Raw genomic sequence first — 15,307 nt, forward strand, 5'->3', positions numbered from 1 at the left:
GGAAAAAAACATGCACAAGGTTATTTTCACAGTCTGGGGACTCTGGGGGGACAGTTTTAAATGGGCATTGTTCTAATTCTCATTATGCCCCAATAATGTGCTTAAAGGGCCAGCACCAGTCCAATAGGAGTCCATAAGCCCAATTACTGTTTTTAAAGGGCACAATCTCCCAGGGGCCATAGACAGAAGACAAGAGGCTGGCAAATAGGCTCCAAAAAACAGTGGTTACTTTCACCACATCTGTGTTCTAGGTTTTGTCTACATATATTTGGTTTTGTGCACCAGTTTTTCTTGGGCTTGTTTGTGTATATGTGTTGGTGTGTATATGCAAATTTGCATCTGTGTGCGAGTGTATTCTTGTTTATATATGTGTACCATTGTACTGCTGTGTGCTGTTGTGTCACAATAAGCATCATTACCAATATGTAATCAATATCTAAGACTTGGGCATTCATTTTTTTTTTTTTTTTTCGCTGTTTGTCCATTCATCTGAATTCCAAACAGCATAACAAACCAACCAAGGAATGAACCTATGCACACTGAACAATCGACACATGCATCACAGAAAGGGGTGGGAAGGGGGACATGACATGATCTACACAGGGCTGGCACCATCGTTAGGCGAACTAGGCATTCGTCTAGTGCTCCGGCCTGTTGGGGGCGCCCACCGTGATGCGGCCTGGTGGGCTGCCTGCCCCTGTCTTGGTCTGCAGCGCTGTGCGAGTGACTCTCAAGCCGCCCTCCCCCAGTGCCGGGCCGATCCTTAAGGCTCCCAAAGGTGGGGGTGCTGAGAGGATCCCTGCCACAGGGGGGCCAGGAGGTGGCCATCTGAGGTCACCCCTGAAGTTGTGCACTAGGTAAGGCAGAGCAGGCACCTGCTTATCTTAATGGCAGGTGCCTGCTCTGCAACAATTCCCAATGTCCGGAGGAGAGGGGGCAGAGAAGGAAGGCTGTTCTTGCAGTCTCTCACTCCTTCCTAGCGCGCCCTCTGTGATGCCGGGAGCCGGAATATGACGTCATTCTGGCCCCAGCATACTAAACAGCGCATTGGAGGTGCTGCCCCACACTGGACCCCAGGGAGGTGAGTGTTTGACTGTCAGTGAGAGTGTGTAAGTGTCTGCCTGTGTGTGTGTCTGTCTGTCAGTGACTGAGTGTATGTATGTCAGTGAGTTAATGCCTGTATGTGTGTCTGTCAGTGAGTGAGTATTTATGTCAGTGAGTGTGTGTTCCTGTCAGTGAGTGTATGTATGTCAGTGAGTGTCTGTTTGTGTGTCTGTCAGTGAGTGTATGTATGTCAGTGAGTGTCTGTGTCTGTCAGTGAGTGAGTGTATGGATGTCTGTGTGTCTGTAAGTGAGTGAGTGTATATCTGTCAGTCAGTGAGTGTCTGTGTGTGTGTGTGTGTGTGTGTCAGTAAGTGAGTGAATGTCTCTCAGTGACTGTGAGTGTCTGTCAGTCAGTGAGTGTCTGTGTGTGTCAGTGAGTGAGTGAATGTCTGTCAGTCAGTGAGTGTCTGTGTGTGTGTCTGTCAGTGAGTGAGTGAATGTCTCTCAGTGACTTGAGTGTCTGTCTGTCAGTGAGTGTTAGTGAGTGAGTGTATGTATCTCAATGAGTTTGTGTGTGTGTGTGTGTGTGTGTCAGTAAGTGAGTGTATGTATGTCAATGAATGAGTGGATGTCGGTCAGTGAGTGTGTGTTTGAGTGTGTCTGTGTGTGTGTCTGTCAGTGAGTGTATGTCTGTCTGTCAGTGAGTGTGTGTGTGTGTCAGTGTGTGTGTGTGTCAGTGAGTGAATGTGTCTCTCAGTGTGTGTCTGTCAGTGAGTGAGTGAAATAAGGGGGCGGCAAAATGGATCTTTGCCAAGGGCGTCAGAAATCATTGCACCGGCCCTGGATCTACAAGGGGCTCACCCAGTGGTGTGTGTTTTTCTGTGTTTTTTTTGTTTTTTTTTTAAAGCAGGTTGAAAAAACTACATTTATGCAAATAGGAGCTTCGTTTTCCACACTTTGTCTGAGCTTTGATGGTTACACACTGCTGTGCTAGCCTTATTGCCATCATCGATTCATCCTTCTATGTGAGATCTGGTGAGCCAAGACAGTCTCACAGACAGCCTTTGCTTCTGCGTTAGACTACTAAGACAATTTTTTCTCTTTCTGTACATTATCACACTGCCTAATGTATTGCTTGAAGCATCCAGATGTTCTCAATTTCTATTTTTTTTTTTTAGCTTACTTTAATAGCAAAGCTTTAAATTGATTTAGAGGATGAACAAGGTTACTACATGACTTATGCCCGATAGTAGGAACATGACTACTCAGGGCCGATACTGGTGCTTTTTAGTCCCTGTCCTTGTTGGGAGTTCAGTCTTTCTTCTTTGAAACCGGTGGTGAGTGCTACTGTGACTCTAAAGTAGGAGCTAACAGCAAGTAAAAATTATGAAATACTTCTCAGATGTAACAAGGTCGAGCCGAGCAAGGAACAAGGTGTGCTGGTGTGGAGCTCCTGCAAACCGCACAGCTATACAGATTTAAAAACCACGGAGAAAAACCTGAAAGACAGCAATATTAATACCTGAGTACTCCACGGGGGCCACCTTACTCTTATAAAATGATCCTATGACACACGCGCTGCGTCGCTACCAATACATGTAACCATAGACTGCTTGTTGGCGCCACTATGAGATCATCAGGTCCGGACATGGTGTCTACAATGAAGGGTGGGTCAGATGTCTGAGTTTTTAAACCCATAGACCCCTACCATAGAAAGTACCTGAGCCCCCTGGAGACTACCGCTCCAGTTTCAGTTTATATTGGGAGGGTATGCAGCAGCACAGTCTTAAGGGTAATGTTTGTGTATCCTATTATTTCTTTGGGTATTTTCTCATACTCAAAAACACATACGTTCTTATTCATACCTATTGTTAATGACCATAAGTTTACACCCTGTAACACAAAAATGTGCGACTGTATTCTGCCATGATAAAGCATTGCTTAATTGCGCCTGTGTCTGCTGTTGGGGCACCACAGGCTTGTCTGTACATCTTGTTGCACAAAAAAAATAAAGAATTTAAAATCCTTCTCAGATATTGGTTATATGTGGGAACTGCTCTTTTCTTCTGTGATTATATGTACCTTTGGGAGGCTGGTGTTTTCTAGTATTGATTTTCTTGCAGCTCAAGCTCCCCTCTGGAAGTTGGGGACAACGTTTGCCCCAATGAGCATGGCCAGTGCCGTCCTTCCGGTTTTGAACAATTTCCACAGCTACAATGGCTAATATGATGGTTTGGACTTTAAATTGACGGTTTCTTGTAGGTTTCTGGTGAGTATAGACCACTTTATCAGTGCCTCTTTTCAGTTCTGTTTGTAATACTTCTTTCTTATGTAACAGGTATTTTTTGTTGTGGGTCTATGCATTTTTATATACCGTAGCTATTTATTTTTTCATAGTGGGATGGTTGATTCTTAGTTTACATACATGTTTATTGTATTATGGTTCTTATCTTCAAAAATTCATTTTTGTTCATTGATTGTGCATTTACTTTTGGATACGTTTTTGTTTTATTAGGGAGAACTGAATTCTTAAGGTTAGATTGTAGTTCCTTTTTTTGCCCAGTTTTCCTTCTAATCCTCCCTATTGCAAAAGACAAACAAGTCACATTCTATAGACCCAAGGTAAGCCATTCTTTTTTTATGGATCCATTAAACAAAAAGTGAGCATATATGAGGATGCCTTTATTAAAGTGAAGAACTCATACTATCTGTTATATGTTCTAGTTCGCACCAGTCTCCAAGAAGATCCTGTGTACCCTGCCATAAGTCAACCATTGGCATCTAATCCACAAATGAAGCTCATTATTATGTTGTCTTTGATGAAAGAAAGACAGAGGCTCTACTCGAAGCAGTCCACAAACCCTGCAGCTGTCAGCAGAATTCTGCTTGGATGCATCTATAGACCCAGTGAGGTATATAGCCAGAACCATGGTTCTCAATTTGATGTGTCATAGAGACTTATGGCTGAGGCATGGGAGGCTCCTTGAATTCAAGGAATGGCCCACCAAGGAAGTTTTTCCAGTAATAATTTCCAGATGATCCAAGAAGTTAGCTCCTTTAAACGTCATGAAGTCTATGTTGCTGCATGAAGTTGTCTGTCCAGTTCCCAAAAAAAGGTTCTATTCCAGACCAAATGCAAGACAATTCAACATGGAATCATTCAGCTCCATCATAAAGGAGGTGATTAGATGATTTCAATCAATCTAAAGAATGCTTATTTCCATATCCTGATGAGAGACCATCAGACATACTTAACATTCTGCCTCAAATACAAACATTTTCAATTATGTAAACAACATCCTTGTGTTGGGGAAGGATCAGTCAACACTGGTGGCTCATCACAACACAGCAAGAGTCATCCTAGGGAAGCAGGGATTGGTGTTGCATTTAAAAAAAAAAAGCAAGCATATTCCCTCTCACCAGTTTATGTATTGTGGTAAAGTGAAGGCAGAGAAGCCATTTAACCCCAGGGGGAGTATATGTAATTTGTGTGTTGCACAACACAAAGCTTTGCTTAGTTATGGGCCCCTGGGGTGGAGCATTTGGAGAGAAGGGTGGGCCAATGCTCCACTCCACAGTTTAGTGGTTTTCCTGGGAGACATAGATCCAGGCCAGGGTTTTTTGGACTGTCTCCAACCCACTGCTCAGCTGCAGATAATCAGCTGTAGCAGTGGGAATAAACCCCTCCCTGGTAGGCAGGTAGAGGGGGGATTGCTGGCTTCCTCCCAGGAAGCAGGTAGGAGAGAGGCTGTTCTCTCCAGTGAGAGAGTGAATGAGACTAGGCACTGGGAGTGCAGTCAAGGAAGCAGTCAAAGCTGGCTTGGAGCACTAGGAGTGCGGAAGGAAGCAGTCAAGGCTGGTTTGGAGCACTGGGAGTGCAGAAAGGGAAGCAGTCAAGGCTGGCTTGGAGCACTGGGAGTGCTGAGAGTGGACAAAGACTCTAGGTTGGTGAAACCAATATTGTTTTGTTTAGTTTAACCCCTGAGAGATAGGGAACCTAATATTAGTTAGTGCTCAGACGAGCTAGGTTTTTGTTTAAAGGGATTTATGTTTTCATTTGCTGCTGTCTCCTGTGTGGACTTACAAATAAAGTGCCTGAATTATATGAAAATAAAAGGACTGTGCATGTTTTTGCCCTAGAGGACCGTGCTATCTACAAACAAGGATCACAGTATATAGGAGCCATGTTCAACACAAGAGAAGGATTGGTTAGCCTTTCAGAAGATATAACTTCCAAGTTAATAAGGAAAATTCTAAAGATGCTTCCTCTTCATGCTGTTTCAGCTCGCAACTTCATGATTCACATGGGATCCCTGTCTTCTACAATAGGTCTGACAAAATGGGATCAATGGCATTTCAGAATTCCTTAGAAATACTTTATTGCTTAATTTAGGGACCAGTCTCTCACTCAGAGGATTATTTTATCAACACTAGTCAATAACTCCCTGAATCGGTAAATCTGCTCAATGAGTTGTTATCAGATTTAAAAGTTAAAACTCTTTTTTATGTTTGGGAGTCCCCAGATGTGGGCAAAAATGTATTTAATATCGGGTCTTTTAGTAGTAGATGCCAATTCCTATTAATAATGTTCCTGATTTTTATTTTTTTTGGCTGCCTGAAAATTAACATATAAATGACACCCCTTTTTTCTCTTTATTATCATTTAATTTAATTTTTTTTTATATATAATAGATTTTTATTGAAGCAATTTTTTTCAGTAAACAACAAATATACTGGACCTAAGAATCGAATTTGTATATTATACAACAGACAAATAAATAATTACATGACTTATTAAACATTTTGTTGCAATATACAGCATCATAAATATTAATACCATGATCACTTAGAGACCAGCATAAAATAAAACATACAGTGAAAAAACCCAACACCATATTTAGAGCACAAGGTCGATTTATTTTCCTTTATCACTATTCTATATTTCTTCACTTCTATTTTCTCTCTCTTTAATTTTTCCCAATTATCTATCAACAAATATATCCAGTATTAGATTCAGGTAAGAAAATCTATCTAAGGAGAGGATTGCCCAAATAATCCCTTATATTTTTTTAACCAGTCACAATACCATTGTTTTTTTCTTCGAGAAAAAAAATCATATTGTTGATCAGCTCATATTCCATCGATATTTGAAACATGACTTGATCGATCAGTAGCCGTTTATTGAACGGCTTTGATGATTTCCAATGTCTCGCAATAATAATTTTAGCAGCGACTAAACAGTGAGTGGCAAAACAAATATCTTTTTGTAATTTAAATTTCAAATTAAGATGCAAAAGAGCGGAGGCAGCACTCTCCAAAATTCTATTTGTAGTCATAGATGTAAAATATTAAAAGCCCATGACCATAAGTGTTTAACAGCAGGGCATGACCACCAAATATGTATATAAGTACCTGGATGACTACCACATCTCCAACAAGTTGGATCAGAAGAATCAAACATTCTAGCCAATCTAGCTGGAGTATAGTACCATCTATAAAGAACTTTAAAGTGGCATTCAGACAAGTTCAGGCAATGAATATATGTATTTACCTGGCTTAAAGAGGAGTACCAGTCATCTAAAGAAATCTGAAGTTCCAATTCTTGTTCCCACGTCTTAATCAATTTATAGGGAGACTCCTTAAGAGCTTCCAACACAGATGCTGCAACAGACGTGATCCTTTTAATAGGTTGATTACTAAATATGAATTCCAATACATTTTTTTATACGAAGATAGGTGAAAATTTCTCTTCGTGGAATATGAAAAGTATCTATGATACTCTGGAAAGACAGAATATTGTCTCCCTGCATAATGTCTGCAATCTTTAATTTGTCGGCATTGACCCAGTACTTTAGCGAAAAGTCTTTTATCAATATTTCCAATATATTAAGACTTGGGTATAAAGTTATTTAAGCCGAGTTTTTTCTTAATTTCTAACCACTCTTTCAGAGTTTGAAATAATATCATTGAACTAGTTAAGGGCGAATTCATTAGAGTGTTCCTTGTAACTGTCCACATAAAATGTTGTAATTTATCTGTATGAGACACTTCAGACTCGATAATATACCATGGTTCAGAAACCTGTTTGGAATCCTGAAGAAAATATATATGCCTAATGATGCTTGCATAATAACTATAAACAATACTGGGAAGATTTAAACCACCATTAGACAGTTTTTTAGTTAGAATCTTTTGAGTAATTCTAGGTTTTTTATTATTCCAAATAAAATTATTAAAGCTTGATTGAATCATTGCTAACCAAGGTCTAGGGACTTTAAGTGGAATCATGGAGAACAAATATAGCCATTTAGGCAAAATGCATGAATTTATAATATTTATTTTACCTTGCCAAGAGGTTTCTAGATTTCTCAATTTTCTAAGATTGAGATTCGTGTTTTTCATAAGAGTCCAAACATTCCTCTCCATTATTCCAGCCACTTTAGCAGTTATATATAATCCTAAATAGTTTATTTCTGAGTCTGTCCATATAAATTTATAAGTATGGGATAGGCTATTTACCTGATCCTTGTTCATGTTCAAGAACATTGCTGTGGATTTGTTTATATTTAACTTAAAATTCGAAATGCTGGAATATCTATCAATTTCAACCATTAAAGATTTTAAAGAAAACTCTGGAGATGAAAGAGTAAGTAACGCATCATCCGCGTATAGTGATATTTTGACATCCAGCTAATTAATTTGAACACCTTTAATCAGTGGATTATTCCTAATATTAATAGCCAATCAATAGACAAAATATACAACAAGGGGGAAAGAGGACACCCTTGACGCGTACCATTTTTAAGTGCAAACCACCCTGCTGTAATGTTAGGACCCACAGTTCGGGCAGAGGGAGAGGAATACAGAGCCATTATGGCATTGTGTATCCAACCTGTGAGCCCGAAAGCATTAAGAACTTCACTCAGATAACCCCACCCGACCCTGTCAAATGCTTTTTCGGCATCTAATGACAGGGCCAGGAGGGGAAACCGATCTCTATTGGCCAAATCTAGAATATCTATTATTCTCCTGGTATTATTGGACGCTAGCCTACCCGGGACAAACCCAATCTAATCCGGATGAATCAGAGTCGTAATAATAGTCTTAATTCTGTCAGCAATAATAGCCGCATCTATCTTCATATCCACGTTAATTAACGCTATAGGTCTATAGTTGCTGGGATCAAAACTAATTTTATTTAGTTTCAGTATTGGAATAATATTGGCCTGTAATAATTCACATGGAAAAGATTGATTTAATGTTATTTGATTGAACATTTCTGTTAGAGGATTGATTAATAAAGACTGCATATGTTTGCAATATAAATTCGAAAAGCCGTCAGGACCCGGCGTTTTATTAATGGGTAGTCGATTTATTTGAGATTGGACTTCATCCACCGAAATACTTTTATTTAAAGTTACTAAATCCTGACATATGACTTTTGGAATCTGAGTATCAGCTAAATAGTTTTGAATATCAGTTAGATTGGGAGACAATTTAAGATTGTATAAATCTTCATAAAATTGATTGAATCTCTCCCCTATTGAAGAAGGTGTCGAATAGACCTTTTGACCATCAATCAATTGGTCCACTCTATTTTTTGCATATTGGTTTTGCAATCTTTTAGACAAATTTTTATTTGCTCTATTTCCAGTGTAATAGTTATTTAATTTTTATTTATGAATGTTTAATTTAATTTTTTGTTCAACTTTTAAATTAATTTGTTTTTGTAAGGCAGTTAAATTAATTTTTGTTTCTGCAGAAGGATTCTGTTTGTTTAATTTAGATAAATTGTAGAACTCAATATACAGATCAGTTAGAGTCTTACCATTTTTAGTCCTCATTATATGATCTAATTTAATTAAATACCCTCGCATAACTGATTTATGAGTACACCAATTATTTGCTGGAGATGTATCGAACTATTTTCTAACCAGAAATATTTTAGTAATTGAGTTAGTTCCTCCTTACTCTTTGGATCATTAATAAGAGCATCGTTTAATCTCCAAGTAGTACGAACCGGGGGAGATTTATTTCCAAGATCCATTAATATAAAACTGTAGTCGGACCATAGACTCTCTTTAATTTCAATTGAGTTACATAAAGGAATCGAGTTTGCATCAAGTAGACAAAAATCAATCCGTGCATATGAGCCATGTGCACAAGATTGGTGGGAATAATCTTTATCCCTTGGATGTAATAATCTCCATATGTCATGAAGATTGTATTGTTTGCAAATATTGTAAAGTTTTTTTGCCTGCTTAACAGTTCTTTTGTCAATTGAAGTAGCGGATATATACATCTTATCCATTTTAGGGTCGCTAACACAGTTAAAATCCCCAGCTATAATTAGATGTCCCTTATATACTTTATCCACACGCTCAATTATTGACAAAAGTTTAGCCATAGGGTCAACATTCGGCAAATAAACATTAACTAGGGTATAAATCGTATTATCAATAACACAAACGATAATTATAAATCTAGCTTCTGGATCTAATTCCATATGTTTGATTTCTAAATTTATATTGCAATTAAAAATGACGGCAACTCCTCTTTTTTTCTTATCACTTGATGAGGCATGAACAATGGTAAAAAATTTGTCCCCTCCCCATCTTTGTTTAAGATTAGTGATGTCCCGAACGGTTCGCTGGCGAATAGTTCCTGGCGAACATAGCATGTTCGCATTCGCCACGGATGGCGAATACGAACATAGCATGTTCGCATTCGCCACGGATGGCGAATATATGCGATGTTCGGTCCGCCCCCTATTCGTCATCATTGAGTAAACTTTTATCCTGTACCTCACAGTCAGCAGACACATTCCAGCCAATCAGCAGCAGACCCTCCCTCCCAGACCCACCCACCTCCTAGACAGCATACAATTTAGATTAATTCTGAAGCTGCATTTTTTTTGTGTGTTTGTGTTTATTATACATTATCCTCCATAGCCAGTAACCTGTGTTTATTATACATTATCCCCCCCCCGTAGCCATTAACCTGTGTTTATTGGGTTGGGGCCCTAGATAAGAATGGTGGGGGGGGGACCTACCGTCCTCCCCCCCCAGCCCCCACCCCTGAGCGGTGGGTGGGGGCCCTAAAAAAACAATAATGGGGGACCTACTGTCCTCCTCCCTGGCCCCCACCTCTGAGCAGTGGGTGGGGGCCCTAAATAAATAGAGGGGGGGGACCTACTGTCCCCCCCCCCGGCCCCACCCCTGAGCGGCGGGTGGGGGCCCTAAATGAAAATCCCCCACAATCAAGGTGACTAGGGGTCCCCCCTCTTTATTTAGGGCCCCACCCACCGCTCAGGGGTGGGGGCCGGGGGGGAGGATGGTAGGTCCCCCCCACCATTATTATCTAGGGCCCCCACCCACTACTCAGGGGTGGGGGCCAGGGTGAGGACATTAGGTCCCTCCCCCTCTCTTTATTTAGGGCCCCCACCTGCCGCTCAGGGATGGGGGCTGGGGGGGACAGTAGGTCCCCCCCTATCTTTATTTAGAGCCCCCTCCCACCGCTCAGGGGTGGGGACCGGGGGGGAGGACAGTAGGTCCCCCCCCTTATTGTTATTTAGTAGGTCCCTGTTACAAAAACCTTATTGAACTATGTGCCTTTAAATGTTATTTGCACTTGTCTGACTTATTTGCAGTCGTTGGTATGGTTCAGCACGAATCCTTTGTGTTAACGTATAGGTGGCCGCCATTTCAGGACTTTGCACGTGTTCGCGGCCATCTTACGTACGACCAGCGGTGTTTGCCAGCAATCGTCTGGAACTAAAAACGGAGACACACCCAGGCGAACACCGCTGAGACCTCCAGGATAGTATAACTTCGTGCTGGGCCTACCGAACGGCTCACCGTTCGGTAGGACGATTACCCTTCGCAGGGGGAGTACAGCGACCCCCAGGATACCTATGGATGTCAATGGGTTCGTGGAGTTTCACCGTACGAACGGAGACCGACCGCAAGGCCTAAACGTGTGGAACCATTTTCGGCCAGGAAGTCTGAGCGGTCGGTCAAAACTTTGAAAACCCATAACTCTCGAACCATTCATCCGAACTGGTTGGTTTTCGGATATGTTGCTCCCCTGAACAAGATCTGTACAGCGGTGTAGAATTTAAAGGGGTACCCCCTGGTTTTGGGGTACATCCAGAACTTGGTTAAAAATATGGACTGCATAATTATGTTAACTGTTTATCTGAGGGGAGGAGATGTGTGGGAGGTATCCAAAATGTGATTGGTGATTTTATGCCTCCCCCTGGGAGTATCCTTTTTGTATGTAACGACAATAAAAAGCAGGCTGGTCAGCCCAGTCCTCAGTTCTTACTTGACCCTCAAATCGCAGCCTCGACTCGTTTTGTTGGGTAGAAAGGTATCCTAGCTATGCTATAGCTAGTGGGATTGTTCTACACTTACAGGACTCTTATGGAATATTACGGAAAGCCTCTCTCTCCTCTTCAGCAACTAGGAATCCAGACGGCTAAGCGGTCCAGCTCTCAGCAAGCCTAAGGGTAACCGTAACATTTGGTGGCAGCGGCGGGATCATCCTGGATTTCCTAGGAGAGGTACGGAACGGATGGAGAGCACCTACACAAAATTGAAGCGTACCACCCTAAAAGATTTACTGGAAAGCAGAGGAGGGTACGCCAGCAACCGGCCAAGGAAAGAACTGATCGCAGAACTGACCGAACTGGATCAAAGATTCACAATGGCGGAAGCACCAACCACGAATGGTGATGAAAAGGCAAGGATTGTTCGGGAGAGGCTCTCCCTATACGGGCCAAACCCACCTATGGAACTAGTACAGCAGTTGATGGCGGAGGCAGACGAGGATATACGAAAGGCCCGAGCCCACGCACTTGACCTAGTAAACGCACAACGCAATGCTGAAGCCCCGCAGGTAATCGTTCCTGTCGAAAACGCTGGGAAGCCCAAGATACCCTTTGCGGCATTTAGATCCTTTCTAGAGAGCGAGACAGGAATTGATGAATACTTGGCGGACTTCGAAAGGCAATGCGCCCTGCACCAGATTCCCATCAGAGAATGGCCCACGATCCTGTCTGGGAAACTATCCGGGCGAGCCCTGGAAGCTTTTCGTACCTTGGGTACTGAGGAAGTGACACAGTATGAGCGAGTTAAAGAGACACTGCTAAAACGGTACGCTGTAACTCCAGACACGTATCGCCGGCAGTTTCGAGGCACGAAAAAGAAGCCTAACGATACCCATATGGAATGGGCACACCGAATGCGGAGAGCGGCAAATCACTGGATGAGCGGGAGTAAAGCTGTGACTGGTGAGGAAATTTTACAATTGTTTCTCTTAGAACATTTTTATAATGGCATGGAACAGCAGGGGAAGGAGTGGCTGCGAGACAGGCGACCTTCCACCCTCGAAGAAGCAGCCAAATTAGCGGATGAACATTATGACTCACGGCTTCACGAGCCAACGAGCTACCGGGCTCCAGCACGGGTTGAGCCCAGAGAGGTTTACCGTGCACCTCCTCGTACGGAGTTCCGAGCCCCGGTACCCGCAGGGCCCACCCGACACTCAGGGCCACCCAATAACAATTCTGATCGTCCCAGACCAACTTGCCACCGATGCAAGCAACCAGGGCATTTCATGGCTAACTGCCCTCTTAACACGCACCAGACACCCAGGAATTACAATTACCCCTCGGGGCCATACCGTTCTGCCCGCGCCCTCTGTGTTAACCAAGAGGCCTCGATGGAGGAATATTTGGGGCCGCTTCACGAGGCAGACCCTGTATATGCTGCTTCAGATAACCGCCAGCACCATCGGCAGAAGGTATGGCTCGAAGGGCGATCTACCGAGGGGTTGAGAGACACAGGGGCTACCATCACACTGGTGCAGAGTCATTTGGTGCCAGAACACAAGCGGTCAGGACAGACCGTGGCCGTTAGAGTGGCGGGGGGGGATGTGTACAAAATTCCGACCGCTAAAGTACACCTTGATTGGGGAGCGGGAAAGGGGGCTGTGAACGTGGGCATAATGGATAATTTACCTGCGGAAGTACTACTGGGCAACGATTTGGGCCCCATGACTTCTGCCTATGCTCCAGCGTACAACAACGAGGCGAACCCAGTAACTACCCGAGCACAAGCCCGGATGGACCGAGAACCCTCACCAGTGCGGGAGACCCAGGTAAGACCGACCCCGACCGTCCCTGACATGTTAGGCCCCATACCCTGGGACACCCCAGATACTTTCGAGACCGAGTCTAGAAATGATCCGACTTTACAAAAATACCGGGAACGAGCAGAGACCGGGGGGAGCGGGGCAGATAATGAAACTTTTCTATGGGAAAAAGGCAAACTATACCGCCTGACGGAGAAAAAGGGACAACGTAGGCGACAGCTGGTAGTGCCCCACAAATACCGTCGAGAAATCCTCAAGATAGGACATGACATCCCCTTGGCAGGTCATCTAGCTGTGACCCGTACGTTACACCGCATTACCCACACATTCTTTTGGCCAGGAGTACACGCTGATGTTAGGACTTATTGTAATACTTGCGATGTGTGTCAACGGGTAGGAAGGCGAGGCGATCACCCTAAAGCCCATCTAGTCAATATGCCCATCGTAGAGGAACCCTTTAGCAGGGTTGCTATTGACCTAGTAGGACCACTGGCCACCCCTAGTCCCTCCGGTAAACGCTACATCCTTACCGTAGTGGACTACGCTACCAGGTACCCCGAGGCTGTCGCCCTGTCCAACATCCAAGCGGATACGGTAGCGAATGCACTGGTACAAGTGTTCTCCCGGGTAGGATTTCCAAAGGAAATCCTGTCTGACCGAGGCACCCAATTCACAGCCGAATTGACCCAACAACTCTGGCAGGTCTGCAAAATTAAATCCCTTCTGAGCTCCCCCTACCATCCCCAGACGAACGGACTTTGTGAGAGGTTCAACGGAACCCTCAAACAAATGCTCAAAACGTTCACTCAGGAATACCGAGATTGGGAACGCTTCCTGCCGCACCTCCTGTTTGCCTATCGGGAGGTGCCCCAGGAAACGACAGGGTTCTCTCCCTTTGAGTTGCTCTACGGAAGAAAGGTACGGGGCCCCCTAAACCTGATCCGGGAGCACTGGGAGGGAGAGACAGAAACTGACGGTGTCCCCATTGTGCCATACGTGCTGGAACTCAGAGACCGAATGGAGCAGCTAGCCAGATCCGTGCAGGCTAACCTCCAGTCGGCCCAGAGAAGACAGAAGGTATGGTACGATCGGGGGGCCCGAAGGAGAATCTTTACCATAGGACAAAAGGTGTTGGTACTTAAGCCGGTAAAGACAGATAAATTGCAAGCATCATGGCAGGGCCCCTACCAGATTGTAGAGAAACGGGGCGACACAACTTATGTCATAGCCAGTTGCCACGACAACAACCTTAGGAGGACGTTCCATGTAAACATGCTCAAAGAATACTTGGAACGACCTGAGAACGTGACAGCCGTATGTTGTCCTCCCCAGGAAGACCCCGACAGTCTACCCATCCCCGACCTATTAGAAAAAAGTCCCCCCACAGGGATAGTATCCCAGGTTCAGATAGGAGACCGACTTAACCCCACTGAAAGGGAGCAGCTCAATACACTCCTCCGGGCCAAACACCTCACCTTCTCCCAGAAGCCAGGGTACACTACCCTAACTACCCACCAGGTCGACACTCCCGGGCAAACGCCCTTACGCCAGCCCCCGTATCGCATCCCCGAGGCAGTTAGAACAGGAATGAAGCAGGAGATAGATGAGATGCTCCAACTCGGAGTGATTGAGCCCTCCGATAGTCCCTGGGCCTCCCCGGTTGTCCTGGTACCCAAGAAAGATGGGACGACCCGGTTTTGTGTAGATTACCGGAGGCTCAATGAAAAAACAGTGACGGACGCGTACCCGATGCCCAGGGTAGACGAGCTACTCGATCGTATAGCCAGGGGAAATTACCTGACCACTATCGACCTCTGCAAGGGTTACTGGCAGATTCCCCTGGCCCCGGAGGCTATCCCCAAGTCGGCATTCGTCACCCCATTCGGCTTATACCAGTTTAAGGTAATGCCGTTTGGGATGAAGAATGCCCCAGCTACATTCCAGCGCTTGGTGGATAGGCTCCTGGATGGCTTCCAGAGTTTTGCCTGTGCATACCTGGACGACATAGCGATTCACAGTGAGTCCTGGGAGGACCACTTAGCTCATGTAGGAATGGTTCTGGATCAGATCCGGGCTGCTGGCCTGACTCTGAAACCAGAAAAATGTC

The 15,307-nt window shown here is 44.0% G+C and overlaps 1 gene segment (V, D, J or C); it reads right to left on the reverse strand.

The window, feature by feature from the left end:
• Positions 1-15,307, reverse strand: part of LOC134612041 (immunoglobulin lambda variable 8-61-like) — a 108,906-nt gene that overhangs the window by 44,085 nt on the left and 49,514 nt on the right.

Source organism: Pelobates fuscus, chromosome 5 (assembly GCF_036172605.1).
Source record: "Pelobates fuscus isolate aPelFus1 chromosome 5, aPelFus1.pri, whole genome shotgun sequence".
NCBI classification, from domain to species: Eukaryota; Metazoa; Chordata; class Amphibia; order Anura; family Pelobatidae; genus Pelobates; species Pelobates fuscus.